At 37.7% G+C, this 27473-nt stretch overlaps 1 pseudogene; it reads left to right on the forward strand.

Moving 5' to 3' along the window:
* The first annotated feature begins 536 nt into the window (after positions 1 to 536).
* Positions 537 to 27473, forward strand: part of LOC113598546 (uncharacterized) — a 28045-nt pseudogene continuing 1108 nt past the window's right edge.

Genomic DNA, 27473 nt, shown 5'->3' on the forward strand with positions numbered 1-27473 from the left:
CCATTAACCTGGGAAATAATGAGGGAGAAGCCCTTCCACACACAGGAAGAGTAACCTCAGTCTATTAGAGAGAACAGTGAAAGAGATAGTGTCCCCTTCCTTAGGGATGGCCTGCATTTCCTCCAGCAACCTGGGTCTTTTCAGGAGGAGGCCTTTTTAGATCATTATCATCCAATATATCAAGAGGGAGTTTCTCTACCTAGTTCTGCAAGAGGCCCTTAGGTCCAGGTCCTGATTTAGAGTCCTCAAGGCCTGGACCTAGAGTACCTCCAACCATTTTCCCTGTTTCCTGCAGAAGGGATCTAACTGATAGATCCTATTGAAGCCATGCAGTGTTACAGGAGATCACTCCTTTCTTAAGTTTTGCAATCCGAATTGTTTTCCATGGGTTATAAGACATTCCAAGAGAAAGTCCCTGGGAACTGAAGAAGAGAGAAGGTCTGTTACAAAGAACCCCCTCCCCATCCCCCCACCAACTCCCAGGTGGCATCCCATGCAGGATATGTCAGAGGTTCTTAGTGTCAAAGCAACCTGAGATGTCCCTGGAACGAAATCGTTATGATTACCTCACTGCCGTTAAAGGCCCTGAAGGAGGTATGTTAGTGTCCCTCTGCTTCCCCATCAAATCCTAGACTGCAAAATGGGTGTTAGCATATGGACCAAGATACCAAGCCTTGTCTGCCTTGCCTTGAAGGCCATGCCATGAAGGCGGGCCTTACTTTCCTTGCCTTGCTGTGAAGGCTGTGACATGCCATGAAGAACCTGCCATTTTTAACCCATGGAAAACACTTGAAAAGTTTTACAAGCGGAATTACCCAATTTTTTAACTTAAGTAGTTAGTAGAGGACACTAACAGAAAACAGTAAAGATAAAAATCTATCATGGTGTAAGCAACATTCTAACATTGGTCCTGGTTGGACTTCAATTCAATCAGGTACTCGTTTCAGCCAGCTCTGAGTGGAGGTCTCACAGCCAGAAGCAGCTAGACCAGAAATTTGAAGGGGATCACATTAGACCAATAGGAGGAAGCCTCACATGGGAGTCTGAAGATTGGCAGCCATCCTGGTGACTTAGGTGGCTGTCCTGTACCTAAAACAGACAACTTTGTATAAGGACAGAAACGAAGAGAGAGCATCGAGTTTCTGGGTATTAATACCATTCCAGCCAGGATGCTAACTTTCAGCCTCCCCATAGAGTAGTCATGGGCTGGAGGATTGCAGCCTGAGCAATCGACATGAAAGTGTTCCAATATGGCCATACTCCCTGAAAAGCTCCTGAAATAAAAAAGTAAAGGGAAGGGAGAGGAATTGCCAAGTTTGCACCGAGGCTTAGAGTCCAGATGAAAAGACTTGAAGCCCCATGTCGGGTGCTAAAATGATGTGTTTCGAAGTGTTGGGGTTCAGAGCCTATGGCCAAGAAAGAATTCTTGAGACATCTTTGGTGCAAAAAGGTGTTTTTATTATAGCTGGGGACAGGACCCATGGGCAGAAAGAGCTGCACTGGAATTGTGAAGAGTGACTGATTATGTAAGTTTTTCTATCCTATGGAGGGGAGTGTGATATTAGGGCTCCGGGAAATTGAGTCTATAGGTTTCTAGAGATTGCTTTGCTTCTTGTAAATCATTAAGACAGTTGCAAACTGATGGAGACTCATGTCCTACAGGACTGTGATCTCTATCAGTTAACCATTTGTTTTCCCCCTCTCCTTTGTCTTGGTCAGCCAGGAGTGCCCGAGGAATGTTACACATATTCCACCTGGGGGAGGGGGGTGGTGGCTGTGGGGGCCCCCATGGGCAGAGGAGGGGGAGTGGCTGTGGGAGGTTGCTAGCTTGCACTTTGCTCTCAGCTTGCCTTTTTCTCCCTCATCATTTGGATACCACAAGTCACCTTTATGTTGTGCTGACTGATTAAACATGCTAATACTTTATATTCTACAAGTATATAACTTGCTTTCACTTTTAATTTTCATATCAATTAAAAAGCATACTAATTTTTCATGGATAGCTACTGAACTCAGCATAGATTGAGTTTTAACTAAATTATATAAGAATATCCTTATTTATAAGCATTAAAGAGCTAACCCAAAAAGATTAGCAAAAATTGGGAAGGTGGGAAGTACTTAAAATTTCAGAAAAAAAATTCTCTCACAAAGTTAATCCCTAAGGATCATTTAGAAGACTTGGTTTATTGTTTTACCTCTATATCATAGATAATCTCTTTGCAGAATATCTTTTGTCCACAGATCTAAATGTAACTCCTTTCAAACACCTGAGGTAAAGATTTCTGATAAATGAATTGTTCATCAGTATCTGGTTTACATTTACCTCTTTAAAAAACTTCAGTATTTGATTAAAAAAAAAGATTCTGAGTATATTCAAGGTGTAAGGTAATAGGTAGCTTCTATATAACATATTTTCATTTCAAAGTGAGTTGTAGCAGCTAATCCTATAATGGGCAATACTGTAATAGGTAGACTAATTCTTTCCAAGAATGATTCCTGGCACATTACCAACATTCTTTTCTCATTGTTAACTCTTTTTCACAGTTCATGATGGGAACTTTACTTAGACATTCACCTGAAACAACTATTATCCCAATCACTGTACAATTTGCTTTCTTTATTGAAAATTTTCCATTTCATAGTTTCAAAGTTTTAGTTTTTATTTTTCCATGTAGATTATAGGAGCTAGTGCATTTGAAACACAAGTATATTTGTGTATTCACTTGCCACACCATCCAACTAGGATTAAGGGATAATGTCACAGCCATTGTGTAAATTCACATTCTTGGGTTCCAAGCAACACTTTCAGAAAAGTTTTCTTTTCTTCTTTGTTATTTGCAAAATAAAGAAATCCTGTTGTAGAATCAGTTCCTATCATGAATGGGCTGATTCTGTCACAGAATCACAGTCTTACAAGTTGGACCTAGTTCAACATCTCTCTTGGTTCAAGAATCCATTGTCTAACATAATTTAACACCCTTGATAGATGACCATCTAGCCTTGGCTTAAGTGATAGGAAATTCATCTCCATAAAAATCTTGCTCTGTTTATGGTATGGTACAAAGCCCACTGGTTTGGGAAACAGACTGGATTATAATCCCAGTTCTAGCTGCATGAGGTAGGGTAAAGTTGTTTACCTTCTCTGAACCTTAACGCCCTTGCCTATTTCTGGCATATAAATACTCAAAAGATAGCTAATGATAAACTATAATGATAAAACTAGTTAATGTAAAATATGGTCAGTGATTGATGGCCCCTGCCCCATACTTTTCTGTCCTCACAGAAAGATGAAATCTGCCTCTATAAGTTAATTCATTCAATAAACAGTTATAGGAACACTGTTCAAGGGACTGTATGTAACTATGAACAAGGTAGAAGGGACCTCATTCTCAAGGATATTATATTCTACTGAGAAAAAAAACGGACCAACAATGAGTAAATGAATTAAGTTTATGGGAAAAAAAATCAAGTGAGTAGATAGTGATAACCAATTACACAGAAAATTAAAATAGGGTTATGTACTCATTACTGAGTGGCTACTTCAGGCAAGACATTGATGAGGAAATATCAGTTGTGTTGAAACCTGAATGACAATTCTACCCCCGATCGTATCCTCATTACGCTCTCTGGAGCTGCCTAAGGGGGAAAAAACTTTCAAATTGTTGAAGGCAGCTAGTATATCTACCTTTAGATTCTTTTTTATTTATTTATTTTTTATTTTTTTTTAACGTTTATTTATTTTTGAGACAGAGAGAGAGACAGAGCATGAATGGGGGAGGGTCAGAGAGAGGGAGACACAGAATCTGAAACAGGCTCCAGGCTCTGAGCTGTCAGCACAGAGCCCGACGTGGGGCTCGAACTCACGGACTGCGAGATCATGACCTGAGCCGAAGTCGGCCGCTTAACCAATTAAGCCACCCAGGTGCCCCAAGATTCTTTCTTTTTAAATCTAAACATTAGTAGTCCCTCTGACTATTTCTTATGTAACATGATTTCAACAAAAAATTTCAACTGGGAAGACTCCCTCCAGGTTTACCAACACTGTCTTTAAACGTGCACTTAGAATGAAAACAATTCTCCAGATGTAGCCCAAACCATGTGAAATAGAAGGTATCTCTTGCCTTCATCTGAATTCTGTGGTATATAAGCTTGCATTCACTTTTTTGCAGTCACATTTTTTGTAGTGACTATAGCAAAATACTGACTAAATTGTCATCAACTACAAGTGCCTGGTCCTTTCCATAGGAACTCTTATTTGGATGCATTGCCTCTTTCCTATGTCTGCACACTTGTTTCTGTACCAAAGCTTTATCCTTCCTTTTGGTACAGTTTATCTTGTTCATTTCAACCCAATTCTTCCAGCCTGTGGTGAGATTCTGAATCTTAGTTCTCTCCTCTACTATATTAACTATTCTTTTAATTTCCATGTCACTCATAAATATAGTTAATATGTTGCTAGGCCTATCAATTAGATGTCTAGCAGATATAAAACTATTTCAGACCCATGCTACATTATTCAAGAAATATAATTTTCCCATGAGAAAGAAAAGTCACATCATTATGGATAATTTCCTTCTGTGTTTTCTAAATTACCTGTATTAATCATGAGCTATTTTTACAATTAGAATGAAAAGTTATAAAAAACACGTATCACATTACTTTCTTAAAAGGTATGACAATTTCCATCTAAAAAGTTTCTCGGTCTTGGGATGCCTGGGTGGCTCAGTTGGTTAATCATCTGACTCTTTTTTAGAAGTTTTTATTTTTTTTCAAGTTCATTTATTTATTTTGAGAGAGAGAGAGGAGTGCAAGCAGGGGAGGGGCAGAGAGAGAGGGAGAGAGAGAGAATCCCAAGCAGCTCCATCAGTGCAGAGCCTGGTGCAGAGCTTGAATTCACAAATCATGAGATCATGGCCTGAGCCCAAACCAAGAGGCAGATGCTGAAGCGACTGAGGCACCCAGGCACCCCTCGTCTGACTCTTGATCTCAGCTCAGGTCTTGATCTCAAGGTCATGAGATCAAGCCTCCTGCTGGGCGTGAAGCCTACTTAAAAATAAATAAATACATGATAGTTAAAAAAAAAAAAAGTTGAGGGGTGCCTGGGTGGCTCAGTCCGTTAAGTGTGTGACTTCAGCTCAGGTCATGATCCTGCGGTTCATGGGTTTGAGCCTCTCCATCGGGCTGTATGCTGACAACTCAGAGCCTGGAGCTGGCTTCGGATTCTGTGTCTCCCTCTCTTTCTCTGCTTCTCCCCCGTTCATGCTCTGTCTCTCTCTGTCTCAAAAATAAATAAACATTAAAAAAAAAAAAGTTGATGAGTGTTAAAGAATATAGACAGTGATAGAGCCCTGTGCCATTCAATTAGAGATTTCCCACCAGGCTGATACAGGGCTGTTAATTTATTATTAACTTAATCCAACTGCTCCTGGGTAATAGTAACATATTAATAGCTTATTAATATGGTATGGTACCAACATAATGATCCAGAAGAAGCAGACTTTTGATTCTATGTCCTCATATTTGTTATATTTTCAAAATATGAGATTGTCTGGTGGAATTTCTCCTTCTATTTCCTGGTTTAAAAGTACTTTTGTCAAGAATTCATGGAAATATTTATTAACTCTGTGAGTCACTCAAGCACAAAGAAAATAATGTTCCCTTTTGCTATACTATGTGCTTTAAAAACTAAACAAAAGAATTTAGAATTAAAACTTTGAAACTTGGCATAAAACAAATACTCAGAGGACCAAGAACACATTTCTGAGTGTGGGAAAGCATTTGCCTTTGAGAAAAATTTAGAATTAAAAAAAAAAAGAACCACTTTGCTAGGCATGGGCAGATATTAGGCCTTATTCAGAGAAAAATGGCTACATGATGTAATTGTTTTGATACAATATAGGCATAGATAACATTGACCTTGAGAAATTCAGTTCTATTTGAACTTTTATCTCTCTATTTCCCTGAATACTTGACATTTGAATCTGATTCTTTTTTTTGGTAAAATTATCTTAAAACTTAACCCGTGTTTTTTTGTTCTTGTTGTTGTTTGTTTGTTTTTTGTAACACTTGCCACCAAAACAGGCAGAAGCAACGATCATCCCTTTAATAACATGGTCCTCTTTTCTCCAACATCCAGATGGCTTGGTCATCTCAGTACAAGAGCTGAGGTGTACCATGATAGGTGGAACTGTTGCACAGACTCTGGTCAGGAAACAGGGAGAGGCCCAAGATAAAGAAGGATTTTGGGTTAATAAAACATAGCAATGTGTTTCTAACCAGTTATTCTTGGAAAGAATGCATATGGTCATGATAAATACATTTCTTACATCATATCGATGTAGGACACAAAGGCAAATGGAAAATTAAGTTTCCTTACAACTTACAGCCCATTGACAAGTCCTTGAGACAGGAAACTGACATTGCTCCAGGAACACCCAATTGTCTTAATGTCCATGCTTTGCTAGAGGAAAAACAAGTGGTTAACTGATAGAGATCACAGTCATGCAGGCCATAGTCTCTATCAGTTTACAACTGTCTTAATGATTTACAAGGAAAACAGCAACTTTGTCAATAGCCAAACTTCCAGAAACCTATAGACTCAATTTCCTGGGACGCTGACATCACTCTTCACAACCCAAGTGCAGCTCTTTTTGCCCACAGGTCCCGTCCCCGTGCTTTAATAAAGCCACCTTTCGCACCAAAGACATCTCAAGAAGTCTTTCTTGGCTGTCAACTCTGGACCCCAACACTTCAAACCACATTATTTGGCAACTACAAAGGGACTCAGTCTTCTCATCTGGACTCTGGGCCTCGGTGCAAACTTGGTGAGTACTTTCTCTTCTTTCCTCTTCCTTTACTTTCACTTCAAGGAGTATGGTCTTTATTGGAACGCTGTCAGGTTGATTGCCCAGGCTGCAATCCTCTAGCCCATGGCTACTCTATGGGGAGGCTGGAGGTTAGTATCCTGGTCGGAATGGTAGAAAGACCCAGAAACTCGATGCTCTTTCTTCATTTCTGTCCTTATACAAAGTCGTCTGTCTTGGGCACACCACAGCCACCTAAGCGACTAGCATGTCTGCCAATCGTCAGACTCTCATGTGAGGCTTCCTCCTATTGGTCTAATGTGATCCCCTCCACATCCCGAGACACTGGTCCCTGGTCCCGATTGAATTAAATTCCCACCACGGACTGTTTCCTCGAGAAGTTGGCTGTGAAGACTACATATTTAAAAAAAAAGTTTTTGAAATTTTTTTTTTACATTTATTTATTTTTGAGAAACAGAGTGAGACAAAGCGTGAACGGGGGAGGGGCAGAGAGAGAGGGAGACACAGAATCTGAAGCAGGCTCCAGGCTCTGAGCAAGCGGTCAGCACAGAGCCTGATGCGGGGCTCGAACCCACAAACTGTGAGATCATGACCTGAGCCGAAGTCGGACACTCAACCGACTGAGCCACCCAGGCACCCCAAAGACTACATATTTTATTTAGAATGTCACTTAGACCGTGATGGATTTCTGTCTTTACTGTTTTCCATCAGTCTCCCCTACTAACTACTTAAACTACAAAATTGGGTAATTTCCCCTTGTAAAACTTTTCCTGTGTTTTCCTTGGGTTAAAATCAGTAGGTTCTTCATGGTCTTCATGGCCTGGCCTTCACAGCAAGGCAAAGCAAGGCAAAACATGGCCTTCACAGCATGGCATTCATGGGAATGCTTGGACACGGTATGGCATGGTATTTCAATCCATTCACCAGATACACATCTGTAGCCTCAGATGCAGTGGGGAAGGGGAGGGACACTAGCATCCTTCCTACATTCAGAGCCTTTACTGCAGGATGGTGACCAATGGCGATTTTCATTTCAGGGACATCTCCAGTGACGTTTGACCCATGGAACCTCTGACATATCCTGTATGGGACACCACTTGAGAGTCAAGGGCGGGGGGAGGGGGGTTTGGTAATGGACTTTCTCTCTTCTTCGATTTCCAAGGACTCTCCCTTGGAATGCCTTTTAACCCACCGAAAATAATTCAGATTGCAAAATTTAAAAAAAGAGTAATCTCCTGTAACACTGCATGGCCTCAGTAGGATCTATCAGTTAGATCTCTTCTGTAAGAAACAGGGCAAATGGATGGAGGTACCCTAGATCCAGGCCTTGAGGGCTCTAAATCAGGACCCAGACCTAAGTGCCTTTTGCAGAACATGTTTGGTCAGTAATCAGGCCAGTAAATTCCCTCCTAATATATTGGATTATAATTATCTAAATAGGCCTCCTAATAGAATCCAGGTTCCTGGAGGAAAAACAGGCCATCTTTAATAAAGGAGACACTGATTCTCTCACTGTTCCTCCTCCTCATTGATATGGGGGCTTCTCCCTCATTCATTTCCCAGGCTAATGGCTTTGGTTGGAGCCAACTGTGGTTAGTCTACCTCAGAGCATGGTCTTTAAGGAATATTCCTAAGCAGCTGCCAAAACTCTCTTTGTTTCTGGGAAATTCCTTGTTTTCTCAGGCTCAACATGGACTGCATATTTCCACTTTGGTGGAAAAAAAACATGGCGTCTGCTCATCTGTCTAAGCTGATAAGGTTTAGAACCAGGAACTATCTTTCTCTGTCTTTTGGCAGTGCCTCACCTCTTCTGCCCACCTTGTTTATGCATCACATTAAGTGTGGTCTGCATAACTGGCTCTTGTACCATCCTTGGTGCCTCCAGTGCCATTGACTCCTTCTCCTACCCTTGCTTTCATGGAACCAAGGGCATCCCCTGGACTTAACACCACCCACTTCAGATTTCCTCACCAGTGTCCCAGGTAAAAACTGACAAGGGGGAACAAAGTAATTGAGTTTTAAGTGGACACAGGTGGAACGCATTCAGTGTTTAAGCTAATTTAATTCTGTTGGTTTAATTAAGATACACATGTCTTAAGAGTTATTGACATTAAGTATGAAATTTTCATTCTACCTAAGTTTACTAAATGTCAATTAAGCTTGTGTTATCTCTGTTGCAATTTGACACCAAAAGATGACTTAAAATGATGGTTAATTCTGTCTCAAGGTTTTCATGGGTAATTGTTAAGATAGCTTTCAAAGTCTTTGGTAACCTGAAAGTTTAAAGTTTTACTTGGATGATAAATTAGATTGAATTCATTGGACATCTAAGTCTTTCCCATTTAGGCTTATTTCCAAATAAAGTGCTAAAGCATGGATTACTAAGCAAAGGTTTACCTGCTTTTGACTTCTCATTGCAGAGAAACTAAGGATACTTGAGTCTGTTGAAAAACAGGCTTTGTACTTATACATATCCATAAATTTGCCATCTAAAGTATTCTAGTGTGACAGTTCACGATTGGTTACTACTTAGTTTTCACTGCAGACTAAGGTTTCTAAGAGTTAAGACTGACAGAAATAAGGGAAGCAACTCTGTATGTAGATAGTAGGAGATGTGTAAGGAAGATATAAGGAATGAAAATACATTTTTGCTGAAGGTAAAAGAAAGTAATTTTGTTCTATATGAGTCTGGCTGTTTGGAGGGAAATGGCTTCGGACAAAATCTGAGTGCAAAGTAAAGTTGTAGAAGGCTTTGAAGGGACATCTTTGGAAAGGAATTTTATGCATGGCCAGGTTGGGCTAAGGTTGAAATGAATGGATTTTAAAGGTACACTGGTATAAGATTGAAATTCTCCTTTTCTTTATTTAAAAAAAAAAAAAAGAAGTTTTCTTGGCTTGTTGGTCTGCTCTGGATAAGAAAATGTAAACAAAGTTTTTTTCTTTTGTGTCTTCCTGTAAAACCAGTTTCTGTGTTTTATCTTTATCAGGCCTTTGATTACTTAGTTGAAACTTCTCAATATTAAAGGAGCTAAGTTTTGCTAACAACTACATAACCTACATATTTGCCTTTTGGATCTCTTATTGCCACATTGGTTAAATAAATAGTTAAGTTTTATAATGATCTGTAATCCTATTTAGGCATCTGCTTTATAACTTTCTGAGGTTTTTTAACAAGCGTCCGCAAGATATGAATTTGTAGATGAAGTTGTTTTTTGTTTTTTGGTTTTTTTTGACTAATTAAGTCTTTTTATTTGGTATGTTAAGTTACTTGAAAAGCACTGTCAAATAATAAGTCTTAGGTTATATTGGGTAAATGCTATAACCGTTCAATTAGACATACATACGTACATACATATATATATTAAAACTTTTATATATATACAAAATTCATAAGTTTTAATATGTTCTGGTATAAGGTCATCACTTGATATTCTGATTATTGAAGTGTTATGTGTCATACAAATAACTGAATTTCCTTGTCAATTATATCATAATGAACTCTCATATTAGATCTTTAACAATGTCCATTTCTGAGTTTTTGTCATTTATAATTGTTCTTATTCTCTTACAAAATGTGTTTTATATTCAAGGAGATTTATCAAAAGGACTTTTAAGACAAATACAGGTATTCGATATCTTTAAGATCTAAACTGGAATGGGTCAGAATTTCCAGAACTAAAAAGCCACATTCAAACTAAACAAAAATTAGTAACATAGGACTAAATGAACTGAAAAAAAAAATGATTATAGTTTTTGTAACTCTTATTTGAGACATTGCTGGTTCTCTAATGTTCTTCTGTATTGAGGAAACTTTAAGATGTCTATGACTTACAGAAATGTGATAGATTATTCATTTGTGAACCAACTAAAGCATTTAACTTTTCTCTCTACCTGAACCCTCTGAAATTAAAAAAGTCTCAGTGAGTATTCTTTCTTCCATGGCAATCATAGTCATTTGCATAAGTCCAAAAAGAATCTGCTCTCTTAGGACATCATTGGAAACATTGTTTATTTTGCCAAGACTTTGACTGAAACGTCATATTTGAGAAAGACATGCATAGACTCAGATATGACCAAACAACTTTAAAGAACTAAGGTTGACTTTATGAAACATGGAGCCATAAAGCCCCTTGGAAATGTTGGTCTAATGATACCCTGCTTAGAGAGTTCCCAGCAGCCTTACCAAGTGAGTAAAGAAGGTGACTTCCTGGCAGGTACAGGAACCTCAGGATATACTGGGGAACTCCTGAAGAGGAATTCGCCCAAATCTACAGGTATTGCAGACATGTCTGATGGCAAGTACCTAGCTTAGCTTCTGGCCTAGAGAGGCTAGTAACAGTTCAATCTGGATTCCTTATAAAAGGTTCCAGCAAAGCAGATTTTAAAAGATCCATATGGCCAATCGCTACTCTTCCTGAACTTATGTAAGTAATTAGGCTAAGCTTGTTAAAAATTGGACCTGATTTTCAAACAAATTAGTCCTAATTTGGCTACTTTTGGAAATAAGGGTGATTTTAGAAAGAACAAAAAATTTCGATAACACATCTTTGCAGTTGTTAAATTCTAGTTCTAATTGTCTTTGAATGTTTATTGTTTGCCTAAGCTAGACAACTTGTGGTAAACTTCAGAGAAACTGCCACAATAGCTAATGTATAGACAGCCTTTGTGCTTGTTAGTCTGTGGTAATAATAACAGGACTCCATGAGCAGATGATTAGTTGAACAGCTGGAAAATGGGATGGATTCCCCAACAATTGTGTAACTCAACTAGCACCTTGGCCAATTCTGTGTGGCTGGAATGAAAAAATTTTTCCTTAAAAGCCAGAGCATACACGACTCCACGGAGTTGTGAAGATAATGGATAATGGAGACAATCCCACTTTCCTTATGCACTTGGGGATACACTTGTGGATGCCCTTATTCCCTGAAATAAGTCTTCTCTCATTTGCCAGTGATTCCTCATAATAAAGATATTGTTAAGGCTAGACGTCTGATGAAGAGGGCTTCTTGATGGTTTTATCCCTAAGCCATATTTGTCCCAGGCACTACCTCTATTGATAGAAAATTGCAAATAGAGGCTTTAACCAATCATACAGTGACTACCTTTAACTAAGGCTGACATGCAGTTACCCAAAAATTCAAAAGATGGCTCTCTAAAACCAAATGGACTTTGATATCCTAACTGCAGTTCAAGGAGACCCAAAATTAGATGGCTGCCTCCTAATGGGCCCCAAAGACTATGTGGCTCTAATTTGTGGCCATAGCTTTCCCCAGGCTGGGTAGGCTGCTACACTCTGGGTTTTGTCTGGATTCATGGATGCATTATTAAAGCCATTACCAACCCAGCAACCTCCGAAATTTAAAACAACGGTGGATACATTCTGTGTTTTATCGGTATGACCACCTAGCATTCATCTTTGTTCCCTCTTTGAGAGTGGAGGATGTTGTTTGGCACATGGAAGCTCTTAATAAGACCCAGTCAAAGCCCTCAGTGACATTCAACATAGCACTTCCTATTAAATACTGAAGTAACACAAATGCGTAAAGCAGTTTTACAAAATACAATGGCATTAGATGTTTTAACTGCTGCACAAGGTGGAACTTGTGCTATCAATGTATGCTCTGCATACATTTCAGGTAACCACAAAAATATTTCTGGATTTCTAACTGACACGAGTACTCAAATTAGTACTTTAAATTATTCCTCTCTTTTGTCTAATGATTGGTTAAACTCCTGGACTGGAGGAAGATTTTTGTCAACTACCAAAAGACTTTTATTTGGGCTTCTTTGTCTTTTTGCTATTCTAATCATACTTTGTTGTTTCCTCCCAGCTCTCTCCACTTGGTGCCGAGACTCCTTCACTGCCATAATTTCAAGTTGACAGATGATCCTTTCCACTTAGGAAGCCCCATACATGTGTCTTCCTTGGATTCAGCTGCTTCTGCCTTTTGTAACTCCTACATATATAAACTCCCAACTGACCAATGTTGACCCAAAGGTAGGGACATTTCTTTGCTCCTATTCAGCAAGAAGTTACAGAAGATGTGACCTTCCAACCTTAACAACCTTAAAGATTTAAGGGTCAAAATTCTTCAAGGGGCAATGATGTGGGAAAGAAGCAAATGGAAAATTAAGTTTCCTTGCAACTTAAAACCCATTGACAAGTTCTTGAGACAGCAGAGTGACAGTCCTCTGAGAACACCCAATTGTCTTAATGTTTTTTTTTAATTTTTTAATGTTTATTTTGAGAGGGAGAGGGAAGAGGCAGAGATAGATGGAGACACAGAGTCTGAACCCAACACTTCAAACCACATCAGTATCAGATCTCATATCAATGACACTCACTGATTTTGCCTGGAACCTAAAAGAAAAATGCCACTCTATATTTTACTGCTTAAGGCAGAATTTATAGAAAGTTTTGGGGTATGTGCTATCCCTCCACTGTTAACCTGTCTCCTCAAGTGTGGGTCAATAAGCATTTATTGAACTCCTGCTAAGCCCCAAGCATTTGGGATTCAGAAAATAATGAAAGGTTGGTCTTGCTCTCAAACAGTTCACAAGCCAAGAAGGAAAGAGACACACTAAAACAGATGGGGACTTGGAGGTGAACCCAATAAAGGTATGCTCACATTAGTTTATGCTCACAAAGGGGGAAACCCTAATCCAACCCAGAGAGATTCCTAGAGGAAATAATCATCTCTGCCTCCCTAGCATCTAGCATAGTGCCTAGCCCCTAGTAAGTGTGTAATAAATAACTGCTGTACTGAATTGAGTGTACTTTATTGTGTAAAAGGTTTTAAATCAGAGATTGATTTAAGATGAACTGCATATATCTATTAATGCTTCACATGATTCAGGTATATCCTGCTTATTTTTTCCACAAAGCTATCACATCCAATATTGTCTATATTAGTGTGTTTATTGTCTGCCCCAGAAGTGTGAGCTCCTTAACAATGGGACTTATATTTCCTTTACCTAGAATTGTGGCTCAAATCTAGTAGATATTCAACAAATATTTGTTGAATGAATGTGGAGACCAGCACTAGTTACATTGATGAAACAGTTAAAAAAAATCCAATAAATCCAATAAATTCATGAGGCTCTATATGAGAATTTAGTGCGTAAATTTTTGTTGCCTAGGGCAATGGTTCTTTGTTGAGAATCTCATGAATGTTTTTGTGATAGCTGGGTAGTTTAGTTAGCTGAGCATCTGACTTCAGTTCAGGTCATGATGGCATGTTTCCTGAGTTCAAGTCCTGCATTGGGCTCTCTGCAGTCAGTGTGGAGCCTGCTTTGGACCCTTTCTCTTCTGCCCCTCCCCTACTCACTCCTGTCTCTCTCAAAAATAAATAAACATTAAAAATAAAAATCTCATGAATGCTATTAGTTCTGTCTATAGAAAAATGCACATAGGTGCAAGTTTTGACATCAATAAGTACAGAAAAATATCTGGTTGAGAATGCTTGACCCAGTAGAGAAGAGAAAAATTTTAAAGAATTGACTGGACTTTTTTGTGGATTTACTTATTTTTTTGGAAACAATTTTATTGTCCAACTATAACTGTTCTTTACCTTAATTTATTTGTAAAATGGGAGAGATTGAATGATAGATGTGTCAAAGAAGCTACATTCTATGATACTATCTAGGTCAAGACTGAAGCATATTTAAAATATATATATATATATATATATATATATATATATACAAACACACATACACATATATATACTTATTTAATATTTATTTATTTATTTATCTAATTTTTCCTCTTTCTGACTCCCTTTAATTTTGATTAGCCAAGAAAGTGTTTTAATATATCAAGTGTTCAGATATATCACTAATATGTGAAAACTATGCAACTGGTTTAAAATGTATATAAAAAATTATTTCAAAATACCTTTTTTTTTCTTTAACATTTCAGAATACAAAATAGACAATTTATTCAAATAAAACCTTTGGAAATGGTTATCCAAAAATACTGCAGCGTGAAAAAGCTCTGGTGTTATAAAGAATTTCCTATGGCAGGGGTGGAAGGCAGTCTCTCAAATGTCTTCCAAAGATCTGTGCCTCCTGGTATTCACACATTTGGTGCCATCTCCTCTATTGGAGCATGGACTAAACCTAGTGACCTGCTCCTAAAGAATAGAATATGTCAGTAGTGATGTGATGTCACTTCTGACTTCCATTTTGCTAATATTCTCTCTTTCTGGATTTTCTGCTTGCTCGTTCTGATGAAGCAAGTTGCTGTGGTTGCTCTGCCCTATGGAAGGCCTCCCAGAGCAAGCAGGGCCAACCAGGAACTGAACCCTGCCAACATCAGTGGGCTTAGAATCTGATGCTCTCCTGGTCGAGCCTCGAGATGAAAGCAGCCCTGGCCATCACCTTGACTGCATCCTTGTGAAAGGCCTTGAGCCAAGGCACCCAGCAAAACCACTTTTGGATTCTTGATCCACAGAAACTGTGAGATAAAAATGCCTGTTATTTGTCATTTGTTATTTTAGCCACTGTTTTGTGGTAACTTCTTACATATTAGTAGATAACAAGTACATCAAGGACTACCATATCTACTGCCGGCAACACCCTGATGTCATAATTTCAATGTTACTAAAATGGCCTGTAGGGTAGATGTCAGTAAATCAGTAGTATTTCATAATAAGAGTAACATATTTCCAGCAAAACCGTACTTACTAAGATTTCAGTTAACCCATTTTTTAATTAAAAAAATTTTTTTAATGTTTATTTATTTTTGAGAGAGACAGAACATGAGTGGGGGAAGGGCAGAGAAAGAGAGAGACACGGAATCTGAAGCAGGCTCCAGACTCTGAGCTGTCAGCACAGCGCCTGATTCAGGGCTCAAACTCACAAACTATGAGATCATGACTTGAGCTGAAGTTGGATGCTTAGATGACTGAGCCACCCAGACACCCCTCAGTTGACCCACTTTTTAAAAAAATTATCTAATTTCATGGTTCTCCAACAATTTTCCCCCCCTAACTTTTTATTTCTGGTATTCTTCTTCTGTATCATTTAGTACATTGAATGGGAAGAAATATTAGCAATGTCTTATTAAAATTAATAGATTTGAAAAAAAATAAAAGAGTTGATAGTTTCATTAAATGACTATGTAGAAATAAGGAGATATTCAAAAAGAAAAATTGGGGCTCCTGGGTGACTCAGTTGGTTGAGCGTCCAACTCTTGATTTTGACTAAGGTCATGATCTCACGGTCATGTGAGATCAAGCCCCACACAGCACTCTATGCTGACAGCCAGAACCTGCTTGGAATTCTCTCTCTCCCTCTCTCTATCTCTTTCTGCCCCTCCCCAACTCGCACGCATGTGCTCTCACTTTCTCTCTCTCTCTCAAAATAAATAAACATTAAAAAAATAAATAAAAAGAAAAACCTATTATGTTTATAAAATAAATTTATATTTATATTCATTACAATTATTGAGAGTTTTGAAAAGTTGGCGTGTGGTAGAATTTTTATTTATACATTTCTAAAAGGAATCTATCTAGGGAGACTCCTATTTTAGGCTGGGTTTATTAAGTGCTCTTCCTCCTGTAAGAATATGATAAATTACAAAGATGTCATAGGTAGAACTAGGAATCAAGAAGAACCTATATGCAAGTTAATTCTATCACTGAAGGAAAATACAACTCTGTCCTCTGTGTTTTGACATAGATTTTAAAGCGGCTAATTCTAGAAAATTTGTAATACATTATCTCCTTGGAGGTGTGGGGACTGGAAGGTATGAGGGGCATATGAAAAAGTGGGATCTTTAGATACCAGAGAATTAATAATTAATATACTGTGGTTCTCTCTCTGCTGCTTTTTAATCATTCAGAAACTACCATAAGGCTTCAACTGTAAAGGGCTTTGTTCTTATGTCCTTTTACTTTTTCTATGTGCAGATCTACTTACAAAAATGTACAGATTGGAGAAAGATATTATGAGTTAAAAACTGTTTTAGCCTCATGAGATAGACTTAGTGTCTTTCCAACAGATGCCATCAGAAGAATTGTGAGAAAAATGTTAGAAAACAAAGTGCAGGTGATTTAATATTTGTATTAAGTAATATCTTTTCTACAATTATATGCTGGTTTCTGTGTAGACAGGGCAAACAAGTCAAAGTATGAATCAAAGTATGAGTTTCTGGGACTTGACCTGTAAAGCATTCAAACGTTTATTCTCTGATGGACTTACACTGTCTGAAATTCATTCCAAGACCTTGACGGCATTTTGATATACTCCTTTCAACAGAGGAATTTTTATAGTTTTCCTCTAACTTTGCCTGTGTTTTTGAATGTTTCCTCCCTCTTTGCTCAGCATGGTCCTTTCATTTCTTGCTCCTTGTTTTTTTTTTTTTCGTTGCCTCTAGAGTGGTTTAGTAAAGCATGAAGAAAGAAAAGGAAAGAGCTGAAGAGTGTGGGGGATTATTCCTGTCTCTGTGTGATTCTGGTTTACCTGATAAAACTTAATTCCTGCCTTATCTTTCTTAGCCAGCACAGTTAGGGAGGGCGAGGGGGGCGGGGCATGTATAAAGGTCTCAGGTCTCTCCAAAGCCCATTTTAACTGCTGAACCGAACAGCCTCCACCGTGTAAGGTGAGGAAAGTGCTCTGATAATCCACCTTTGAAGCTCCACTGCCCATAGAAGATACACACGCTCAGGGAGCCGAGATGAGGGTAGGGGAGGTGCAGGACAAGTGACTGGCTACTTCTTCCAACTTTTTTTGCATGTGGTTCTAGCAAAGAATATGTATCTCCAAATCTGAATGTGACCAGTCTGAAAACTATTACGTGTAAATTCCTATGTCAATATATATTCTACTCTAATTGGGAAATCTCGAATGACTAAATGGATTTGTGTGGAGAACAAGTAGTTAAAGAATGGTTCTTTTCAAAACTCCAGAGTGACTTAATAACTTTCCTACCAAATCCATACAATGTTTTTCTTCTGCCCAAAGATTCCCAATTTCCCTTAGAAATTGTGCCATATGTTCAGAAAAAATGGTTTGGTCCTGCTCTTTCCACTATGGCAAAATTTATTTTAGTCCTCAAATTTCCCCTCTGGCCTACGTGCTTTCTATCGGGTCTCTTCATCTATCGTGAATGAATCTCTTGTATAACTCTCCTGAGTACATCCTTTCAGACACATATTCTCACTCTCCCATAAACCAGAGTGTCTGGAGCTCTGCCACTGCATTTGGAGCTTCAGCTTAGACCTAGATTTGAAATACCAAGTTTCTGGTGACATTACAGATTGATAGTTGGTGCCTATTTCTGGCAGGTCACTGGATGCTAACCACTAGATACAGCCCACGGATGCCAGGTTAACAAGGTCGATGTAGTTTGAGTTGATCTCCAAAACAAAGAATATTCTGTCTCCTAAAATTCCACTTAAGTAAAGCAACTTAATAAGGTTAACGCTTCATGTGTGTGATTTTTGGTTCATTATTTTTTATATTTGTTTGAGGTATGAAGACAATTTGATATAGTGTCAGAAACTAATGGCAATCTTAAAGCACTACTAGGTATTCCTTCCAAGGAGAAATTTAAGTAGTTTTTGAAACATGATATTTTTGTGATTGAAAACTTTTCCTGAAAATAAATCATATTTAATGTTTATTATCTCAGGGCGCCTGGGTGGCTCAGTTGGTTAAACATGCCACTTCGGCTCAGGTCATGATCTTACAGCTCATGGGTTCGAGCCCCATGTTGGGCTCTGTGCTGACAGCTCAGAGTCTGGAACCTGCTTTGGATTCTGTGTCTCCCTCTCTCTCTCTTTGTCCCTCCCCTGCTCACATTCTGTCTCTGTCTCTCAAAAATAAGTAATAAAGTTTTTTTTTAACATTTATTTTCTCTAATTATAACATCAAACATTTCAAAACATGTAGCAGATACTGAGAAGTAGAAAGCCTTATAATATCACCACTTAGAGAGAATTACTAATAATATCCTGTTATATTTGAAAATCAATGATTTATTAACTAAATTACATGCAAATCTGTTCTGTAAGTGAGTCAGGGTTAAGTGGTAAATTTTAATACATATTGTTATGAAAAAGGGTTACATTTCTACAAAATGTTTTAACTTTAATTTTTTATGGTTAGATTTTTTTTGGGGGGGTGTTGTTTTTAGTCCAGCTTTTTCAAACTAAGAAAAGTGGGGTGGATCTGAACAGGTGTTTGGCAGAGTAAGGTATTATGAATACCTTCCTGTCTCAGTGTTGCATTATATGGTTGGCCTCAGTGCCTCTGGTAAGCAGAGATTTAAATGCATCCATACTGCAGAAAGAGTAATTAGAGAAAATCATCATCTCCAATTACCTTTGGAACAAAAGAAAAAAAAATTGAGGTTCCTAAAATTTTACAGTATATTGCTCCCAGTATAAATATACAGTATATACACTCCCCTGGACATATCCTAAGTTTTTGTGGTTTTTTTTTCTGAATATGAAAGTAATATATATTCCTTTAAAACAATTTTTTTTAACGCGTTTATTTATTTTCGAGAGTCAGAGACAGAGTGCAAGAGAGGGAGGCACAGAGAGAGAAGGAGACAGAATCTGAAGCAGGCTCCAGACCCTGAGCTGTTAGCACAGAGCCCAACACAGGGCTTGAACGCACGAACTGAAAGATCATGGTTGGACGCTTAATTGACTGAGCCACCCAGGCACACAGTTCTTTAAACTCCAAACATTACAAAACTATAAAATGAAACAAACCATCAATAATTTTGGAGCATATTTTTTCAAAATAAAAAAGAATTCTCTATCCAGTCGATATTTTGTGTCCATGATCAGTTTTAATATGGTATTCCTACTACGGCTGAATCAGTACATGGTTCTAATAAACCCAAATGCCTTTGGTTTCTAATATGCAATTCTTTTACTGCTCCTTGTTAACAGTCTATGAAACGAGCCCAATTTAATAATCTCCTAACTATTTAAGATAGTTAAGATATTGTATAATGGTGTATTATGGCTAATTTAACATTTTGGCTGTGCACTAACATATATTTTCCTAGGAATTGCCATTTTTCAAAGTATTAGAAGAAAACATACCACATAAAACACATTGAAAGCCATTGAAAGAGCACTTGGATATCTCTTTGTATTCAGAGTCACCAGTGACTCCGAAATCTGATACACCCAAGATACGGTAAAGGATAGGGCCTGAATCTAAACTCAATTATAAAACACTCTCTAAAAACTGCTTTTCTGGAATAGGTTTTTTCAACTTGTTTACTTATGTACATGTTATATTGGTGCCGATAACTTGTCTATGTCCAGTGCACCACCCACTGCATATTCCAGATGAACTACTGATATATATACAGATATACACAAATGTAAGTGGATCTATTCACTCCTATGTGGCAGATGGTATTTTCCAAATGCCTATCATCACAAAATGCCTATCACACGTCTCCTATCACAAAAGCTCTTCTTACATGTGACTTTGGCCCTCCTCTCATTGAGACAGGCTTTCCCGACTGGATCAAGACAGTATGGGAGAAGTGACAGTATGTGACTTCCAAGGCTAAGTAATCAAAAGAAAAAGCACTTTCTACCCTGTTCCCTGAAATACTTGTTCTGGAATACCTCAGGCTCCATGTAAGCAGCCTGACTGTCCTGAGGTGGCCTTGCTGTGTGTGAGGAACTCAAGCTAGCCCAGAGTGAGAGACCTCACATGGAGAGCCTGAGATGACCTGGAAAGGGAGGGAGGGAAAGAGAGAGAGTTTCTGCCCAGCCCCCAGCTGCTCCAGCTAACCTCTTCCCAGTCCCAGCTAGTGTTGAACTGCAACCACAGGAGAGATCTTGAGCCAGCACTGACCAGCTAAGCCTTTCTCACATTCTGAACACACAGAACCCATGAGAGATAACAAAATGGTTATTATCATTTTACGCCATTAAATTTTTGAGTAATATGTTACATACCAACACCTTACTGGAATACCCTACAAGCTTTTCCAATTTTTTAGTAACATAATTTCTTTGCTTCTTATAGAACCTGAATACCTCTGACACTCCTCAGTCTAAGGGAGAGGTTTGGACAGGTAGGGGTACCAGGGACAATTAGAGTGGTGGGTTTTAGATGCAATACCATAGGTAGTTAATGTAGATGATGTATTATGGTGGCTATACTGTGATGATATCTGGGAAAAGCAAAACAAATTTAAAAAACTTCCATGGACTCAACTGCATTTTCAGGAACCTTTAGCTCCAAATTAAAAAAAAAACAAAACAAAACATGAAATTTAAACAAAACAAGCAATTCCAAATAATACTTATTTTGTCATGAGAATAAAAAATACACAGTCCTCCAGGATTCATATTAACACCTGTCAAGTCTCACTCAATTCTGCCAAAACATCTGTTTGCTGAAATTCTAAGTAAAAATGATATTCTTAGGACACTTAATTTCTTCTAATGATGGTGATGGATAGTGTTTTCTTTTTAAAAGTTCAAGCTAAGTATATAGTGTGCCTGATTTATTTATCTCGTTTTCATTTGACACATATTTATATGGCATTACTACTAGTGAGGATAAATCATCTGAGGAGACAAAGGGAGGTAAGTTACTTAACAAGAGTACATAAGCTGGGGCACCTGGGTGACGCAGTCGGTTAAGCATCCAACCTTAGCTCAGGTCATGATCTCACAGCTCATAGGTTTGTGGGTTTGAGCCCCGCATCGGGCTCTGTGCTGACAGCTCAGAGCTGGAGCCTGCTTCAGATTCTCTGTCTCCCTCTCTCTCTGCCCCTCCCCTGCTCACTCACTTGCCTGCTCTTTCTCTCTCTCAAACATAAAACAAAACATTAAAAAAAAATTAAAACAACAAGGGTACCCAAGCTAGAAAGTGGCAAAGCTGCTACAGGAGCCAAGGAAGTCTTGTTCCAGAGTCTATATTCCAAACTACTACTTTTAATACCTCTTTGACAAGTATATTAGCTATTACTTGTATAATTGAGTGTTTTCCCTTTCATACTTGATGGAATATTTCTGTAAATATCTCCACTGGGGACAAATCTGCTATATACATGTAACTGAAGCCTTATTGAGGTTATCTGTGGTTACACCTGAAGAAATACTTCAGAAATATTTCCAAGTACTTAATATATAAAGCATCCCAAGAACTGTGAAAAAATACAGTTAAAAAACATTGTAAGTATTTAAAACTAGACATCACTTGGGGCACCTGGGTGGCTCAGTCAGTTAAGTGTCCGACTTCAGCTCATGTCATGATCTCATGGTTTGTGAGTTCCAGCCCCGCATTGGGCTCTGTGCTGACAGCTCCTAGCCTGAAGCCTGCTTTGGATTCTGTGTCTCCCTCTCTCTCTGCTCATCCCCTGCTTGTGCTCTGTCTCTGTCTCTGTGTCTCTCTCAAAAATAAATAAACATTAAAAAAAAATTAAAACTAGACTTCACTCGTATGTGGAATTTAAGAAACAAAACAGATGAACATGGGGAAAGAAAACGAAAAGAGGGAGGCAAACCATAAGAGAGAGACTCTTAACTGCAGAGAATAAACTGAGGGTTGTTGGAGGGAGGTGGGTGGTGGATGGGTAAATGCTGATGGGCATTAAGGAGGGTACTTGTTGGGATGAGTACTGGCTGTTATATGTGAGAGTTGAATCACTGGGATCTACTCCTGAAACCAGTACTATACTGTATGTTAACAAACTAGAATTTAAACTTTACAACTTAAAACTTGAAGCAAAAATCATAAAAATTAAAACTAGTCTTCATGTTACTGATTGCTGAAGTGCACACTCATTTCTTTCACACTTCATATAATTATCAACTTGTTTACTTGTGTATTAGCTGTTTCTCCTCATAAGCCTATTTCTGAACATTAGTGCATAGCCTGAGTAAATGTTCAATAAACATTTTGAATAAATTAGGGGATAGTGGGGGATGGCTTCATAAGATGATGTTTCAATTGGATCTTGAAGAAAAAGGATAAGATTTGTTGAGTACTAACTATGTGACAAGCATATTTCTAAGCACTATACATGTACTGTATAATATGATATTAGTGGTAGCACAAGACTCAAACCCAGTCTGATTTCAGAATGCATGCTTGTTATGAATTGTGACTCCCCAAAGATATGTTGAAGTCCTAACCCTGGCACCTGTGGATATCAAACTAATCTAATACTCTCAGAAGACTGTGCTGTACTGCTTACCCAGAATGAATGAGAAAGAATTCCATAAGAGAAACTGCAATAAAACATTTCAGTTGATGGCAGCAATGTTAGGAGTATGCACAAAACTTCCCAAGCAGTATGACTATTTTGAAGAGCAACACCTACTTGAACACCTGAATTTCAGAAATTTGTTTTAACTGTAATCTTTTGTATTTTGTACTTTTATTCTATATATCATGGTACCAATTGGGACTTTGTGAACTTAGTTTTAAAAATTTTTTAATGTTTTTATTCATTAAAAAATGTTTTAATGTTTATTCATTTTTGAGAGAGAGAGCGTTAGCAGGGAAGAGGCAGAGAGAGAGGGAGACAGAATTGGAAGCAGGCTCCAGGCTCTGAACTGTCAAGCACAGAGTCCGACGTGGGGCTTGAACTCACGAACTGTGAGATCATGACCTGAGCTGAAGTTGGATGCTTAACCGACTGATCCACCCAGGCACCCCTGTTTTTATTTGTTTTTGAGAGAGAGACAGACAGAGTGGGGGGGGGGGGGCAGAGAGAGAGAGACACACACACACAGAATCCAAAGCAGGCTCCAGGCTCTGAGCTGTCAGCACAGAGCCCGATGCAGGATTTGAACCCATGAACCGTGAGATCATGACCTGAGCCGAAGTGGGATGCTTAACCGACTGAGCCACCCAGGCGCCCCATGGCACTTTGTGAACATTTAATAAAACAGTTTGAGGAATGAGCCAACTAGGTTGATTGAGAAGAAGGAAAAGAATCAGTGCATTATAAAGGAAATCAATATTCTGCACAGCACTTATAAATATATAAGTGGAAGACTAATAAGGCAGTATAACTCTAGTTATTCTGAAAGTAAAGTAGCAATTCCTATGTGAATATCACAAAAATAGGGATATGTATATTTGACCTTCTTCAATCACTTAAAGCATTTATTTAAGAACCCAAATATATTGGATTAGATTTGTACTCTCTAACTTGATAGCCACTTGCCACAAATAGCTATTAAGTACTTGAAATATGGCCAGCACAAGTGAGACCCTCAATTCAATGTTTAAAGGTACATGAATACCAATGTCCAACAGGTACGTGAAAAGATGCATTATATCATTAATCATTAGGAAAATGCAAATCAAAACCATAATGAGAGGGGTGCCTGGGTGGCTCAGTTGGTTGACTGACTGACTTTTGATATTGGCTCAGGATGAGATCTCGCGATTGCGGGATTAAACCCCACACTGGGCTCCACGCTGTGTGGAGCCTGCTTGGAATTCTCTGTCTCCCTCTCTCTGCCCCTCCCCTGTAGATGCACTCTCTCTCTCTCAAAATAAATAAATAAGCATTAAAAAAAAACCATGATGAGAGATCACCTTATACCAGTTAAAATAGCTATTATCAAAAAGACTAGAAATAACAAGTCATGTGAAGAAAAGGGAACTATTGGTGGGAATGCAGACTGTGCAGCCCCTGTGCAAAACAGTATGGAGGTTCCTCAAAAAATTAAAAATAGAACTACCATGACCCAGCAATTCCACTTCTGGGAATTTATGTAAAGAAAATGAAACACTCAAAAAGATACGTGCACCTGTATTTTACTTTCAGCATTATTTACAATACTCAAGATATGCAAACAACTTGGGTCCATGGATGGATGAATGGAAAAAGCGAATGTGGTATGTGTGTGTGTATGTATGTATGCATATACACACAAATATTATTCTGCCATAAAAAAAGAATGAAATCTTGCCATTTGTGACAACATGGATGGTCCTTGAGGACATTATGAGAAGTGAAATAAGTCAGACAAAGACAAATACTGCATGAGCTCTCTTATATCTAGAATCTATAAATAAATAAATAAATAAATAAATAAATAAATAAACATCAAGCTTATAGATTGGTGGTTGCCAGAGATGGGGTTAGGGCTGTGTATGTAGGAGAAATGGGTGAATGGTTTTTCCTTTTTTTAGTTTAAATAAATTGAATTAAAAAAAAAAGAAATCACACCAACAAATGGCAGAGTTGGTAGGCTAAAGAGTAATTGGAAGCAATGATATAGATTTATTCATTACAATGATGGGAGTTTGGTTTTTATCTAGATTAAATGATTAAAAAACAGATTTAAGAAAGTAGTACAATTTTAATTCAGTGAAATCAAATGACAAAAATCATTGAACTGGATCTTTTTCATAGAAGTTGTACTTCTAGGTTTTAAATATAGTACACGCTATTCACAAATGGGTACTTTATTTAGACAGCTGATATAATTCTACAGGGTACTTGAACATTACACAATTATACAATCCAAATGAATATTGATTACAGAACAGCCTCAATGAAATTTGTCATTCTATAGGGATATAGAAAACATGCATTTTTTTTAATGTTATTTATTTTTGAGAAAGAGAAAGAGAGCAGGGGAGGGGCAGTGAGAGGGGGGAACAGAGGATCTGAAGCTGGCTCCATGCTGAGAGCATAGAACCCAACGTGGGGCTCAAATTCATGAACTATGAGATCATGACCTGAGCCAATGCTTAACCAACTGAACCACCCAGGCACCCCAGAAAACATGAATTTTTAAAAAAGTTTTATTGATTTAAGGAATCTCTACACCCCACAAGGGGCTTGAACTCACAATCTGAAGATCAAGAGTCACACACTCCGCTGACTGAGCTAGCCCTGAAAACATGAATTTTTCAAAATGTTTGAAGACCAAGAATTATTTGAAAGGCTGTTTCACCAGTTACTACAACAATGAATTTTCTACCTCCAATTAAATCTTTTGCCAAAGGGAAGATGCTCTATTCCCTTCATGCAGAAGACTTAAAGGAAGATAGTCAAGTAAAAATTGTACATATGAAAGACATGTGTGTATAAATAAATAGATCATAAAATAACTTAGAAAGTTGTTTATGTAGAGTTCAGGAACATAAAAGTGTTAGGTTCCACAGAAAGGACCAAAAAATATTAAATCACCACTGTCATGTTGTTGACATGTTAGTGGTGGTAGCAGTGAGATGACAAATAAGTGAATTGCATATTATATTTAAATGTGAAAAGTTGTATGGAGAAAAGTTAAGGAAGAATGATATAGAGGAAGGAAGGTGGGGGGAGGGTTAGTAATTGCTATGTGGAATGATTGGTGAAGACCCAAACATTTAGGAAAAGGCCTGAAGGGAATAAGGAAGCCCTGTGTGATCTGGGTGAAGAGTGTTTCAGTTAGAGGGCACAGCAAGAGCAAAGGCCCTAAGGCAGGAATGTGTTTGTCCTGTTTGGGAGATCAGGGTCCTTTGGAATGGAGTGAGAGACGAAGGGAAAGATAAAGGTAACAAAGCCACAGAGATAAAACTGGAGGAGATCATGTAGGTCTTATAGGTTTAATTAATAACCTTGTTTCTATGAGTGAGTGGGATACAATTGGAGAATTCAGAGCAGAGGACTTGAGTTTAGAACTATATTTTACATTTGGAAATATTCCTGTGGTTTCTTTTTTATACATAGGTTGTATGAATGTCCTTTATGTAGTGAAATGCAAACAGTTGTTGTTTTAAAACCAAATGTGACTGTAATTGATTCTGCCTTCTAAAGCAGGTGACATACTTCACATCTGTTGGGAACTAAATCTTTATATTGTTCATCCATTTTCAAAGGCACTTGTTGAAAGAGAAATATACTCATGGAATACTGAATTGGAATTTGATATTTTATTCAGAAACATTTTATTTTTAAAAACTGCAGAGAAGTACTCTTTGATTCTTTGTATATTTCAGCCATTATGCGTTAAGTGGGCTTTAATCCGATACCCTGGAAGCATTTGTTGTATTATTTCTATGAAGAAATGCAATCTGATTTCTAAATCATTGACTTGCATATGAGCTTTAGGAAGCACAATCTATTAATAATATGGAAACTGTACAAACAGGTAGAAACAGGTAGATAATGATTGACCTTCAGTAAATAATAGCATTTTTCAAATAGGGAAAAATAAATGCATTTTTCAAATAGGGAAAAATAAATTTTATTTTATGTTAATTTAAATGTAAAATATATATACTGAATTTAGTTATTGGAATCTTCTAAGTATGTTTGCAACAACTTGGGTATATGTATCTATTATGTCAATTGTAAATTTTATAAAATCTAAGTACAGAACAAGCATTTCTGATAAAAATTTGGTGTCCAAATTGAGATGTGCTATTAGTGTAAAATACACTAGATTTCAAAAACTTAGTACAAAGAAAAAAGAAAGTAAAACATCTCATTAATAATTTTTATTTTGATAACATATTGACATAATATTTTGGATATAATAGGTAAAATAAAATATATTTTTAAAATATATTTTACCTGTTTCTTTTTAGTTTAAAAAAATGTGGCTCCCTGTAAAATTTTAAATTATGTATGTGGCTCACATTATATTTCTGTTAGATAGCATTGCTCTAGACTAGTGGTTCTCAAATGTGTTCTCT

This window comes from Acinonyx jubatus, chromosome B2 (assembly GCF_027475565.1).
Source record: "Acinonyx jubatus isolate Ajub_Pintada_27869175 chromosome B2, VMU_Ajub_asm_v1.0, whole genome shotgun sequence".
Lineage (NCBI taxonomy): Eukaryota > Metazoa > Chordata > Mammalia > Carnivora > Felidae > Acinonyx > Acinonyx jubatus.